The sequence below is a fragment of the Ovis aries genome, chromosome 7 (assembly GCF_016772045.2).
Source record: "Ovis aries strain OAR_USU_Benz2616 breed Rambouillet chromosome 7, ARS-UI_Ramb_v3.0, whole genome shotgun sequence".
Lineage (NCBI taxonomy): Eukaryota > Metazoa > Chordata > Mammalia > Artiodactyla > Bovidae > Ovis > Ovis aries.
This window is the reverse complement of record NC_056060.1, coordinates 7,979,365-7,994,993: the sequence shown is the minus strand read 5'-3', so window position 1 is coordinate 7,994,993 and position 15,629 is coordinate 7,979,365. Positions and strand designations below refer to the sequence as shown.

The following is a 15,629-nucleotide window of genomic DNA, read 5'->3' as shown; positions in this document are numbered from 1 at the left end:
TTCCCTGGAGGAGGAAGTGGCAACCCACTCCAGTATACTTGCCTGGAGAATCCCCATGGATGGAGGAGCCTGGCGGGCTACACTTTATGGGGTTGCAAAGAGTCAGACACAAGTAAGCACAGCACAGCTGAGGTTTGCTGTAGCACCTAAAAACTGGACTTATCAGTCATTTTTCCCAGTTGAGTTAGGGAATAGGAATGAGGAAGCAGAGAAAAATGGGCTATCAGACACCAGAAAGGGTAGAGTTGAAGAAATAGTCTTCATTAGGAATTACTTGCATTTCTTTTTTAAATCAAAGACAATTTATACTGAAACTTCTGGGATGTTCCAAGGGTGTGAGATCTTCCTCTTTCTCCGAAAGTGGCACAGTGTGAAATGTCTGCAGTTGGCTAGGATAAAGCAAGAGCCACAGGTCTGATTGGTTGAGGACCGGACCTCCTGACTCTCAGCCTTCCGAACCCTGCTCCCGATTCACCCTTTCCAGCCCTTCTCCCTTCCCACCAACTTCCTAGTCTCAGATCATAGACCTCAGCACTCGGCTCAGAGACACTGAGAAGCTCACCACTGCCCTTGAGGTGAAGACAAGCAACTGTGAGTGTGAGCCTCAGCACCCCTCTTTGGCCCTACCCTAAGTCCAACCTTACCTCCTCACTGCTCATTGTGGGCCCTCTGTTCCTGCACTGTCAGGCTGCTGGAGTTCTCGGAACGCGGTAGGTACAATCCCACCTCTGAGCATTTGCTCTCCGTAGGTTTTTGCGTCTCTTGTGTCTCCTGCATTGGTAGGCAGATTCTTTTCCACTGCGCCACCTGGGAAGCCAATACTTGGATGCTAAGCCAGGATTATTATTACGATGAGCTTTTGGACATTCAGATTGCAATCATGGCTTCTTCTTTTTTTTTTTTTTTGAGTGTCATAATGTTTTATTGTGGTAAAAACACAAACATGAGAGCTACTCTCTTACCCTAAATTTTAAGTGCACAATACAGTACTGTTAACTGTGGCCACAGGCTGGTACAGCAGATCTTTAGAACACGCTCTTCATGTGTAACTGACGCGATACTTTCTTAAGTCTGGGGGAGACAATAAAGCTAGTGGCCCAGTTCTGAGAGGTGGTCCAGGGCTGTATCAGGCATGCCCTCCCCTGCCTCTTTCCTTTTGTGGATGAAAGATAAAACAAAGAGTGGAGGGTTCACAGCAGGGAGCGGCATTTGTATCATCAGAATGATGCAGGCTTCTGCTCTCCATTCCTCCCCTGTGGCCACACCTTTGCACGTGACGCTGAAATCCTTTCCTTAAAGAGGCGCTGTCCGTTTCCCCAGCCCCTCAAATCTAGGATGGCTTTGTGTCTTGCTTGGGACGTGACTATGATGTGGCTGTTCCAGTTTCAGTCCTAAAATGTCAGGAGGTCCTGCGTGTTTCCTCTTCTCTTGCTCCTCCGTCATTGTCATGAGAATGCGCCAGTAGCAGCATGCTTGAAGGTGAGAGGTGGGGGACCACAGGAGGTCAACCCAGTCATCCCAGTGAAGGCCGTCCTGCACCAGCTAAGAGATGCCCAGAGGTGTTGACATAACTGCCTGAGGACCCCAGAGCATGAGCAATACATGCTTATTATTATGTGTCTCTGAGGTCTCATGTGGCTTGTTACACACTAGTACCCGACTGATATCTCTACATCAAAAGGAGTTTTTAAAACTCACAAATCAAGGGATTCCCCGGTGGTCCAGTGACTGGGACTCTGGGTTCCCAATGCAGGGGGCCCTGGGTTCAATCCCTAATCGGGGAACTAGATCCCACAGGCCATGACTAAGACCTGGTACAGCCAAATAAATAAATATTAAAACCCACAGATGCAACTTAAAAATAAAGCAGCCTACTGTATACTCCCCCTTTGCCCCCTAAAACAGATGGGGTTTCTAGCTTGTTTGTAAACATATCCAATACTTAAGAAGCTGTTAACTATGGTGACTTCTGAGGAAACAACAAGGGTTGGAGGGGAATTTTCACTGGACCCCCCCCCCCTTCTTGTTCTTTGGGAATTTGAACCATGTGAGTGTTCCCTGCTTTTAAAACTGCATTAAAAATTCTACATGAATACAGAGCACTGAGCTATATATATCTCTAAAGGAGGAGGTACCCATTTCCGTACATACAAAGCAAAGTCAGTGACAGAGACAACTATTGGAAAAGCTAAATCTTTCAGTGAATACAGTCAGATGTCTGGAGGCAATATCTAGGGGAGACTATCTAGAGAATCTTGAAAGTCCAGGAACTTCGCAGATAGACGTGCTGATCTACAGCATAATTCTGAAGAGCTTTAGCATTTTCACAGCTAAACTGTGCTTTCCTGCTTGCTGACCAAAAACATACTAGATTAGAGACAGTTCTGTGGCTCTCAGTGCATTGGTGCAGAAGGATCACCCCTGCCTCTTCTTTCAGATGCAAATGGTCCAGGTCCCATCACAGAGACTGATTATAGGTGTGAGATGCGGCCCCAAAATGTCTTATATAAGCAGCTCAAATAACGTTCATGGACCTCATTTTGAGAAACCATGTATTCACTACTATGTGTTCTCATCTGCCTTCATTGTACAGAAATCATGAGCCTTTGGTGCCTGATTCATTCTCCCTAAGTAGGAGATCATTTAATATGACAGGTAGTAAAGAAAAAAAAAAAAAAAAGGAATAAGCAAAATTAAGGACTCAGCAGTTTGGGTCAAGAACGGCAGAAGTGAGTCAAAGAAACAAAGCCCCCCCCCCGCCCCCCTTTTTGTTTCTACCCTGAGTCAGAAAATTATTTTAATAGTTACAAAACATGTTTTGTTTTTTTTAAACAGAATCAGTATAAAATAGCTGTTGATTTCTCCATAATTATCAGAATTATTTATATGTGAGGTCTTGGCTAAGTGGGGCTGAAATCAACAAAAGTCTTGGACTGTTGGCTCAGAAATCGTCCTGGAAAGTCCACCGTGCTGTCAAGCTCAACTCTTAGGAGATGAGCTGGTCCAGCTTTTAAAAGGTATCTTTTTATTCATTCTTTGCAGGCTTGAAGTGAATTTGGCAGTGTTCATTAAACACCTTCCGGCTCCTGTCATCGACCACCTCTTCAACATCCAGTTCTGACTGCATCCGTTTCAACTTTGTTCTTTTCTAACTTCCTTTAATAATGTTAAACCATCCAAATTCTTTTCTGTCTCTTCTCAGAGCTGTTTTACTACTGATAAGGTCTGAGCTATATACTTTTTTATGACTCTGTCCCAGCTGACACAGGCCACCATCAATGACTCAAAGTTGCTTGCAGATTTGGCTGGCATTAATTTTCCCTGGGAAGGAACCTGTTGGAACCGTGGTGTTTAATTCATGCGCTATTCTGTCATCAATCGCCCTCACCTTGAGTACTCCTGGAACTGGGCAAACTCCTCTCAGCTCACACTGCCACTGGGCACCTCCATATTGGACCTAAAGCCCGTTTTTTAAAAAAGGAGCTTATGGAAGAATTGATCAGATTTTTCAAATACTAGATAATATATGGGTTACATATATAAATTCATTTTTAAGAATAAGAGGACTGACATAATTAGGCAACAAAATCAGTCAGAATAAAGGTTTCTGCTTTGTTATGAGTAAATAATGTTTGCTTCTTGATAAGGAAGGAGAAATTCTAGAGGAAAATAAATGACCAGCCCTTTTGATACAAGTATAAAGTCTATCAGAAGGGAGGTGGGAGGGGGGTTCTATCAGAGGAAAAAGTACAGCTCTGGTTATGTGTGTTAACAAAATGCTGTACTGAACGTTCTGGTAGCTGTTGAGGACAAATAAATACACTCTTGGCTTCAGAGTCTGGTTGAAGACATTTTTATGTTTTCAAGTTTTGTCGAATTCTAGGGTTCCACAATAATTATGCAAGAAGTGTGAACCTGTCAAATGTAGGTACAGACTGATAGAATTTTCTAACATTTTCATCTCCTGCTTGAACAACATATCAAGCACGAAATACTAATCGGTGGCTAGGAAGTGCTCCAGAGTGTCTGCTTCAAAATTACTGTAGATTGAAACAAAGAATAAAGCTAATAGAGGAAGTTCTGAATACCTTTGTACCTTGGGGAGAAAATTAAGAATGTGGTGTCAGGGTTTGTTTTTCTGTTTATTTGGTTTTTCTTTTGTTTTAATGTGCACTGCATTTTTGTTAGAGAAGTAGTACATACTCGGGCTTCCCAGGTGGCGCTAGTGGTAAAGAACCCGACTGCCAATGCAGGAGGCATAAGAGACACCGGTTGGATCCCTGGGTCAGAAAGATCCCCTGGAGGAGGGCATGGCAACCCACTCCAGTATTCTTGCCTGGAGAATCCTGTGGACAGAGGAGCCTGGCGGGCTATAGTGCATGGGGATGCAGAGTCGGACATGACTGAAGCGACTTAGCATGCAGCAAGCACATACTCAAGAAAGGGTAAGTTCATGAAAGGAAAAAAGTAACCCAACTCTCCAAACACAAGTTTAAACATGTTGGTAGATTCCCTATCAGCCTTTGCTAATAGATCTCACATGAATTTGTTTTTTCTTCCCATATTTCTGGTTTCATATTGCATGTACATACTGCATCTTGCTTTTTTTTTTTTAAATAAATTAAGTATTATAGGCACTTAGTACCATTCAGTTCAGTTCAGTTCAGTTCAGTGGCTCAACCGTGTCCGACTCTTTGCGATCCCATGAATCGCAGCACGCCAGGCTTCCCTGTCCATCACCATCTCCCGGAGTTCACTCAGACTCACGTTCATTGAGTCCGTGATGCCATCCAGCCATCTCATCCTCTGTCATCCCCTTCTCCTCCTGCCCCCAATCCCTCCCAGCATCAAAGTCTTTTCCAATGAGTCAGCTCTTCGCATAAGGTGGCCAAAGTACTGGAGTTTCAGCTTTAGCATCATTCCTTCCAAAGAAATCCCAGGGTTGATCTCCTTCAGAATGGACTGGTTGGATCTCCTTGCAGCCCAAGGGACTCTCAAGAGTCTTCTCCAACACCACAGTTCAAAAGCATCCCTTCTTCGGCGCTCAGCCTTCTTCACAGTCCAACTCTCACATCCATACATGACTACAGGAAAAACCGTAGCCTTGACTAGATGGACCTTAGTCGGCAAAGTAATGTCTCTGCTTTTGAATATGCTGTCTAGGTTGGTCATAACTTTTCTTCCAAGGAGTAGGTGTCTTTTAATTTCATGGCTGCAGTCACCATCTGCAGTGATTTTGGAGCCCCCCAAAATAAAATCTGACACTGTTTCCACTATTTCCCCATCTATTTCCCATGAAGTGATGGGACCAGATGCCATGATCTTCGTTTTCTGAATGTTGAGCTTTAAGCCAACTTTTTCCACTCTCCTCTTTCACTTAATATATATCATTTTCAATGGGTATAATAGTTTTGGAAAAGCAGTCCTCCAGGGTTTGGCATCTAGCAGGTTTCTAGTCTTTTAACTAATATGCAAATAAAAATGCTCTTAAAAACTAGAAGTCTATTTTTTGGTTACTTATAATTATTTCTTGAGGCCAGCTTCCCAAAAGTCATGCAACTGGGTCCAAGGCTGTGTACATCATAAGGATGATGGCACTTTGTCTAACTGCTCTCCTAAAGCATGTCCATCAGAATTCTCTTACTCTTGCTGGTATTTATATTTTCCTTCTTTCCATCCTTCCTTTGGTGGCTGTTTACAGCTATCACAGGAAAAAAAACCACTGCTAATTAGGTAGGTGCCAGTGCTGTGGCACGGGTGGCTCAGATGATAAAGAATTCACCTGCAACGCAGGAGACCTGGGTTTGATCCCTGGGTCAGGAAGATCTCCTGGAGGAGGGTATGGCAACCCACTCCAATATTCTTGCCTGGAGAATTCCATGGACAGAGGAACCTGACGGGCTGCAGTCCATGGGGTCGTAGAGTCAGACATAACCGAGCAACTAACACTTACACTTTTTCAGAGTTGTCCTGTTTTAAACTGTAGGTATTTGATTATTACTGAGATGCAGTATTTTCCCCATAAAAGTTATAGTTCCTCTTTCACTATCTAGTATTTTTTAATTTTTTTTCCCTATCCACTTGTAACAGGGCTTCTATAATGGAGAATTTGAGCTTCCCGGGTGGCACTAGTGGTAAAGAACCCGCCTGCTGCTAATGCAGCAGATGTAGGTTCAACTCCTGGGTCAGGAAGATCCCCTGGGGTAGGAAATGGCAACCCATTCCAGTTGTATTCTTGCCTGGAAAATCCCACAGACAGAGCAGTCTGGAGGGCTAAGTCCATGGGGTCTCATGGAGTCAGACACGACCGAGCACACACACACACACACACACACACACACACACACAGTGGAGAATTTACCCCAGGTCAACTTCCTAGATCTTTGTTTTCTCCCAGGCACAGACAGAATCCTGACTCCTATCAGGATGATCCTTGCGCTGACTCATTTGCCTGAGGATTTCCAAAGCTGCTCATTCCAGCACCATCAAGATGGAAACTCCTGAGGCTGACTAACATCCCAGTATGTCCGTGAGGTCACCATTTCCAGCCAGACCCAGAGACAAGCAGCATAGCCACACCTGCTTTCTGGTAGCCAGGAGCTGCTGCTATCTGCCGGGGACTATCTTTACAAAAGGGAGTCGGGAGTTGCTGCTCTAAACCCCCAGCCTCTTGTGGGACGGTTTTATGTACGAGATTAGAACCTTTTAAGCTATCTTTCCCCTTGGCGGGGGGAGGGGAGGGGGAACTCACAAGGGGAGCAAGATAGATATCACCTAAAACAAATTTTGATTAAGCACTTAGGTGACTGCTGCATTAGAAGCTGCCCCAGAAAGTGGTTGCAAGGATATGAGAATTGAATTGTCTGAGTGTCTGGACCTCTGAGCTGGCCCAGTTTTGCCTCAGGGTCATATCTCAGGGCTCTGCTACTCAAAGTATGTTTCAAGGACCAGCAATGTCAACGTGGCCTGGGAACTTGTTAGACTCACAGCCCCCGTTCCCTCCCAGACCTACTGCATCAGCCTGGAGTCTACTGATAATCCAAATACATGTTAAATTTGAGAGGCACTCATAAAGCAGTGGTGTCAATTCTGGCATAACACATTTAGAATCCCACAAAGGGCTTGAATGCAAATATGAATGTCCAGGCCCCGCCCCCAGAGAGCAGTGACTGGCCTTTAGAATTGTTTAGAAGTTTTCCAGCGATGCCCTGTGCAGCCAGAGATGAGAACTGACCTAGAGTTTCTAACAATTCCTTCTAACAAGGCAACATTGATTTAAAAAACAAACAAACAAAACTCTCTGAAATGTGAGGTCTACAAATTCCATGCTTCTTAACTGTTACATTTTACGATCAAACCCCCAAATCAGCTCCTAGAGGAGAGGGAAATACTGAAAAAGACATTTTTAAGAAAAAACTTTGTTTTGGCCAGTTTCAAGAGCGACTAGGTATCTCAGATAAGAAATGAAATATCACAAAAACAGAAAACTGGAGAAGGAAATGGCAACCCACTCCAATATTCTTGCCTGGAAAATTCCATGGACAGAGGAGGCTGGTGGGCTACAGTTCACAGGGTCACGTGACTGAACATGCACGAATGAGGGGGCAGAAGGAGATGGGCTGGTAGCAATAAACAGGTAGAACTAAAAAAAAGCACACACCCGCAAAACGACTGAAGTCTTGCTGCTAAACGCTTCTTAGTAATGACAATCCCTGCCTCGGTGACACAGCAGCACACTAAAATGACCCAGTTTTGTGGTAATTAAGATGGGTACATCATGAGAAACGCTGGACTGGAAGAAGCACAAGCTGGAATCAAGATTGCTGGGAGAAATATCAATAACCTCAGATATGCAGATGACACCACCCTTATGGCAGAAAGTGAAGAGGAGCTAAAAAGCCTCTTGATGAAAGTGAAAGAGGAGAGTGAAAAAGTTGGCTTAAAGCTCAACATTCAGAAAACAAAGATCATGGCATCTGGTGCCATCACTTCATGGGAAATAGATGGGGAAACAGTGGAAACAGTGTCAGACTTTAGTTTTTTGGGCTCCAAAATCACTGCAGATGGTGACTGCAACCATGAAATTAAAAGACGCTTACTCCTTGGAAGAAAAGTTATGACCAACCTAGATAGCATATTCAAAAGCAGAGACATTACTTTGCCGACTAAGGTCCATCTAGTCAAGGCTAAGGTTTTTCCAGTAGCCATGTATGGATGTGAGAGTTGGACTGTGAAGAAGGCTGAGCACTGAAGAACTGATGCTTTTGAACTGTGGTGTTGGAGAAGACTCTTGAGAGTCTCTTGGGCTGCAAGGAGATCCAACCAGTCCATTCTGAAGGAGATCAACCCTGGGATTTCTTTGGAAGGAATGATGCTAAAGCTGAAACTCCAGTACTCTGGCCACCTCATGCGAAGAGTTGACTCATTGGAAAAGACTCTGATGCTGGGAGGGATTGGGGGCTGAAGGAGAAGGGGACGACAGAGGATGAGATGGCTGGATGGCATCACGGACTCGATGGACGTGAGTCTGAGTGAATTCCGGGAGTTGGTGATGGACAGGGAGGCCTGGCGTGCTGCGATTGATGGGGTAGCAAAGAGTCGGACATGACTGAGCGACTGAACTGAACTGACTGAACTGAAGATGGGTAAGGCTTCCCTGGTGGCTCAGGAATAAAGAATCCGCCTGCCAGCGTAGCAGATGTGGGCTTGATCCCTGGTCTGGGAGGATCCCATGTGCCTTGGAACAACTAAACTCATGCACCACAACTACTGAGCCTGCGCTCTAGGGCCCGGGATCCGGAACCACTGAGCCCATGTGTTGCAACCACCGAAGCCCAGGTGCTCTAGGGCCCATGCTCTGTAACAAGCCACAGCCACGGGAAGCCCTCATATAGCAACTGGAAAGTAGCCCCCACTCACCACAACTAGAGAACAGCCTGTGTAGCAATGAAGACCTGGCACAGCCAAATAAATAATTAAAACATTAAACAAAAAAAAAGGGTAAAACAGCCCGGCTGGCCCTGCCACCGCCCCATGTCTTCAGGCTACCATAAAAGCAGTTTCAAAGCTAACTCTCCAGTGTTCATGAGTCACTTCCTGAAGTGATGACCGGCCCACGGGGTAGAAACCTCCTGTGCTATCTGAATTCAAGATGCTGCTGAATATGGCATCTGCTTTTTTAATTCTGGCTTCTTCTGTCCAGAAGACCAGTGTGCAGTACCCAAGAGTGCATGTGCTGTTCTCTTAATAGAGATGCCGCAGTGGGTGGCAGAGTGGGCAGCTGATGGAAACGAGGCCTCACATGAAGCTTTTCATTCACTAGCCACACGGGCTCTGCTGCCTGAAGTCAGTTCCTACTGCTCCAAGACACTGATCTCCCAGCTGAGAGGCTGCCAGAAACCCAATGGGATGGCCTGTAGCTATACACCAACTGTCCACCTCTTTGTGCTTTGTAATAGGACCAGTTTCTATGTCTTCTTGAAGGTAACAAAGTTGGGAACTCTTGCATAAGAGCAGTGTTTTCAAATTCTCTTGAGACTTTAATATGCCTAAAAATTATGAGGACCCTACAGTCCACGGGGTTGCAAAGAGTCGGACACGACTGAGCAACTTCACTTCACTTCAATTCAAAGAGGTTTTGGCTTTTTTTTTTTTTTTTTTTTTCATGTAGGTTATATCCAGTAGTGTGCTGGAGTCTGCTGGTACCAGTTCACAAGAATGCAACATTCAGGAATTTTTCAAGCCAACTGTTAAAACACTGGAAGCTTAACATTGGCCACCAAAGGAATATTTATACCATGGAAATTGGCAAATGCTATTAATAACTATCAGAATCTTTTTTCTTTTTTTGGGACATTGGGTTTAGCAGCTAACCACAGATTCTATTTACATTTTAGACATTAAAATGGAGAATTTTTGAAAATGCTTCCATTAAAAATAACAACAAACCCATTGCTCAGCCATAAAAAGGAATGAAATCATGCCATTTGCAGCAACATGGATAAAACTAGAGGTTATCATACTAAGTCAGCTAAAGACAAATACATCACTTTAATGTGAAATCTAAAAAGAATTATACAAATGAACTTATTTATGAACAGAAACAGGCTTACATAGAAAACAAATTTATGGTTACCAACATGGAAAGAAGTTGTGGGGTGGTAAATTTGGGATTAACAGATACAAACTATCAAATATAAAATAAATAACAAGGTCTTAATGTATAGCATAGGGAACTATATTCAACATCTTGTAACAATCTACAATGGAAGGAATCTGAAAAATAGTAATATGTATATATGTATAACTGAATCATTTTGCTGTACATCAGAAACTAACATTATAAATCAACTATATGTCAATAAAAATAATTTAAAATATAATGACAAATCCATTACATGTTAACATAAATATCATATTTTTTTACAAATAAAAAATTTCCCCCAAACAATGATTTAATGAGGAGTTACCTTGGTTTTTATTTCGGCAAATCTCTTTAACAGCTGGCTTGATAGAAGGGTCAGATTTTCATATCTTGCTTCTGCATTCAATCTGGCATGTAATCACATGTCACCTGGCCTCTGGAGAGGAGCAACCCCACGTCCAAGGAGTGGTGGCTGCATGGGCGCAGGAGGGCTGAGAGGAGCTACTCCACGTTCAGGGTCAGGAGGGGTGAGCTTGTCCCAGGTAAGGAGCAGCGGCTGTGCTTTGCTGGAGCAGATACCCCAGGTCCAAGGTAAGAGAAACCCAAGTGAGACAGTAGGTGTTGCGAGAGGGCATCAGAGGGCAGACACGCTGAAACCATAATCACAGAAAACTAGCCAATCTGATCACACGGACCACAGCCTTGTCTAATTCAATGAAACTAAGCCATGCCATGTGGGGCCACCCAAGATGGACAGGTCATGGTCTGACAGAGGTCTGACAGAATGTGGTCCACTGGAGAAGGGAATGGCAAACCACTTCAGTATTCTTGCCTTGAGAACCCCATGAACAATATGAAAAGGCAAAATGATAGGATACTGAAAGAGGAACTCCCCAGGTCGGTAGGTGCCCAATATGCTACTGGAGATCAGTGGAGAAATAACTCCAGAAAGAATGAAGGGATGGAGCCAAAGCAAAACCAATACCCAGTTGTGGATGTGATTGGTACTAGAAGCAAGACCCGATGCTGTAAAGAGCAATATTGCATAGGAACCTGGAATGTTAGGTCCATGAATCAAGGCAAATTGGAAATGGTCAAACAGGAGATGGCAAGAGTGAACATCTACATTCTAGGAATCAGTGAACGAAAATGGACTGGAATGGGTGAATTTAACTCAGATGACCATTATATCTACTACTGCGGACAGGAATCCCTTAGAAGAAATGGAGTATACATCACGGTCAACAAAAGAGTCCAAAATGCCGTACTTGGATGCAATCTCAACAGAATGATTTCTGTACATTTGCAAGGCAAACCATTCAATATCACGGTGATCCAAGCCTATGCCCCAACCAGTAACACTGAAGAAGCTGAAGTTGAACAGTTCTATGAAGACCTACAAGACCTTTTAGAACTAACACACACAAAAGATGTCCTTTTCATTATAGGGGACTGGAATGCAAAAGTAACAGGCAAATTTGGCCTTGGAGTACGGAATAAAGCAGGGCAAAGGCTAATAGAGTTTTGCCAAGAGAACGCACTGGTCATAGCAAACACCCTCTTCTAACAACACAAGAGAAGACTCTACACATGGACATTACCTGATGGTCACACACCAAAATCAGACTGATTTCATTCTTTGCAGCCAAAGATGGAGAAGCTCTATACAGTCAGCAAAAACAAGACCAGGAGTTGATTGTGACTCAGATCATGAACCTCTTATTGCCAAATTCAGACTGAAATTGAAGAAAGTAGGGAAAACCACTAGACCAGTCAGGTATGAACTGAATCAAATCCCTTATGATTATACAGTGGACGTGAAAAATGGATTTAAGGGACTAGATTTGATAGAGTACTTGATGAACTGTGGACGGAGGTTCGTGACATTGAACAGGAGACAGGGATCAAGACCATCCCCATGGAAAAGAAATGCAAAAAAGCAAAATGGCTGTTTGAGGAGGCCTTACAAATAGCTGTGAAAAGAAGTGAAAAGCAAAGGAGAATAGGAAAGATATAAGCATCTGAATGCAGAGTTCCAAAGAATAGCAAGGAGAGAGAAGATAGCCTTCCTCAGCAGTCAATGCAAAGAAATAGAGGGAAAGAACAGAATGAGAAAGACTAGAGATCTCTTTAAGAAAATTAGATATCAAGGGAACATTTCATGGAAAGACGGGCCCGATAAAGGACAGAAATGGTATGGACCTAACAGAAGCAGAAGATATTAAGAGGTGGCAAGAATACACAGAACTGTACAAAAAAGAGCTTCACGACGCAGGTAATCACGATGGTGTGATCTCTCACCTAGAGCCAGACATCCTGGAATGTGAAGTCAAGTGAGCCTTAGGAAGCATCACTACGAACAAAGCTAGTGGAGGTGATGGAATTCCAGTTGAGCTATTTCAAATCCTGAAAGATGATGCTGTGAAAGTGCTGCACTCAATATGCCAGCAAATTTGGAAAACTCAGCAGTGGCCACAGGACTGGAAAAGGTCAGTTTTCATTCCAATCCCAAAGAGAGGCAATGCCAAAGAATTTTCAAACTACCACACAATTGTACTCATCTCACATGCTAGTAAAGTAATGCTCAAAATTCTCCAAGCCAGGCTTCAACAATAGATGAAACGTGAACTTCCAAATATTTAAGCTGGTTTTAGAAAAGGCAGAGGAACCAGAGATCAAATTGCCAATATCCGCTGGATCATGGAAAAAGCAAGAGAATTACAGGAAAACATCTATTTCTGCTTTATTGACTATGCCAAAGCCTTTGACTGTGTGGATCACAATAAATTGTGGAAAATTCTTCAAGAGATGGGAATACCAGACCACCTGACCTGCCTGTTGAGAAACCTGTATGCAGTTCAGGAAGCAACAGTTAGAACTGGACATGGAACAACAGACTGGTTCCAAATAGGAAAAGGAGTACGTCAAGGCTGTATATTGTCACCCTGCTTATTTAGCTTCTCTGCAGAGCACATGATGAGAAACGCTGGGCTGGAAGAAGCACAAGCTGGAATCAAGATTGCCAGGAGAAATATCAATAACCTCAGATATGCAGATGACACCACCCTTATGGCAGAAAGTGAAGAGGAACTAAAAAGCCTCTTGATGAAAGTAAAAGAGGAGAGTGAAAAAGTTGGCTTAAAGCTCAACATTCAGAAAATGAAGATCATGGCATCTGGTGCCATCACTTCATGGGAAATAGATGGGGAAACAGTGGAAACAGTGTCAGATTTTATTTGGGGGGGGAGGCGTCAAAATCACTGCAGATGGTGACTGCAGCCATGAAATTAAAAGACGCTTACTCCTTGGAAGGAAAGTTATAACCAACCTAGATAGCATATTCAAAAGCAGAGATATTACTTTGCTAACAAAGGTCCGTCTAGTCAAGGCTATGGTTTTCCAGTGGTCATGTATGGCTGTGAGAGTTGGACTGTGAAGAAGGCTGAGTGCTGAAGAATTGATGCTTTTGAACTGTGGTGCTAGAGAAGACTCTTGCAAGTCCCTTGGACTGCAAGGAGATCCAACCAGTCCATCCTAAAGGAGACTAGTCTTGGGTGTTCATTGCATGGACTGATGTTGAGGCTGAAACTCCAAAACTTTGGCCAACTCATGTGAAGAGTTGACTCATTGGAAAAGACCCTGATGCTGGGAGGGATTGGGGGCAGGAAGAGAAGGGGACGACAGCGGATGAGATGGGTGGATGGCATCACCGACTTGATGCACATGAGTTTGGGTGAACTCTGGGAGTTGGTGATGGACAGGAAGGCCTGGCGTGCTGCGATTCATGGGGTCGCAAAGAGTTGGACACAACTAAGCGACTTAATTGAACTGATACTTGTGAGAGAATCAGACCAAAACGTTATCTTAGTATATCAAGACAGTTCTGACCGGGTGCATATTCTGAAAGGGCCTCAGGGAGTGAGAATCACAGAACTAGAGCATTTCTCCTCTCTGCTCAGGTCACAGCTTCCTGAATGCAACTCCTTCATAAACCACACTCAGTGCATCCTGTGGTTAACTATTCTCCATGCACATTTATTCTAGCAGTTTTGACACAAAGCTATGCCAGTTCTGCCAGGAAACTACTGTTTGTGACTATTTTCCCAGTTAAGTTCATGATGGCACCTAGGTGAGAGGCTACCAGTGGAAAGGCCCAGGCCTCAGGGAAAAACTTCCTCAAAACCATTGCTTCAGTTTTTCCATTTTGCTCCCATAGCTTAAGACTTCCTGAAGGACATACTGACATTTCTCTTCATTTCTTAAATCAAGAACTGTAACCTCAAATTTTCCTTGTGTATATTTAACAGTCAAGTATTCCACTTCCTTTAAAATCCTATTTTTGACTTGGTGGAAAAAAACATACTTTTTTGGGTTAAGAAAATTCAAATGTTTTTGGTTTCAAGCATAGTTTTAAAAAATGACAATGGAAGAGCTTAAAGGTCATTCTCTGGTTTGAGGACGGATCCCATTTTCTGGTGACCGTGACCTGAGCTGACTTCATTCAATAGATCCATTCCTGAAATACTAGGCAGACTCCAGGCCTCAGGAACTTGAGTTCATGTGTTAACTTACAAATGCTGTGTGCCGAATAATTCTTGTTAGTTGAAATAACTTTTCTGTTGACTATGCATTTAGAAATACATTATCAGAATTTGGGGTTGACTTTCAGCTCTCATAGGTACTTATAATTTTGCTTTTAATTCCTCCTCCTCCCTCTGCCCCAGGGAGTGTTGGACGGCAAAGGACTATCCCTCATGAGCAACCCTTCCTGAAGTTTCAACCTCTGACACTGGTTTCTCTCTTCACTAGGAAAGAACTGCAGACTATCCAAGATGCTCATAACCCAGGAATCCAAACATACTCTCAAAGATATAACCTTAAATTTTCCTAAGAAGGGATTGAGAAAAAAAAAAAAAGAGAGACACAGAAAGTTTTGTAATTAACTACCAAAGCTTTTGGTAGAAATTGTACTTTTCTTTTTCCCTTCCAGTTCCACTCTCTGTGCCCCAAGAAACTCAACTTTATGGGCTATATCACGCAGGTTCCCTTGACCTTGGGGTGCAGGTTAAAATCAGGAGCAATGGGAGGCACCAGCAGAGGTCAAGGTGTGGGGAGAGAATGTCTGTGTATCCGCCCTTTACCCCCAACCTGCTTTGGGCCTGGGATGTAACAGCTTTCCTTAACCGCTAGTCCCTGGGGCTCTTCACCAGCTCTTGGTTAAGGGAAACCTAGCAGTGCGTGCATGCTAAGTCGGTTCAGTGGTGTCTGACTGTGTGTGACCCTATGGACTGTAGCCCCCCAGGCTCTTCTGTCCATGGACTTCTCCAGGCAAGAACACTGGAGTGGGTTACCATGCCCTCCTCCAGGGGATTTTCCCACCCTAGGGACTGAGCCCATGCCTCTCATGTCTCCTGTACTGGCAGGCAGGTTCTTTACCCTTAACCCTGGCCCACACCTCTGCGAATCATCTCTTCACTGATGGCTT

General features: G+C 43.7%; 1 pseudogene; it reads right to left on the bottom strand.

Moving 5' to 3' along the window:
- Positions 1-3,025: 3,025 nt before the first annotated feature.
- LOC101110942 (protein MIX23-like) lies at positions 3,026-3,450 on the bottom strand (annotated as a pseudogene).
- Between the last annotated feature and the right edge of the window lie 12,179 nt (positions 3,451-15,629).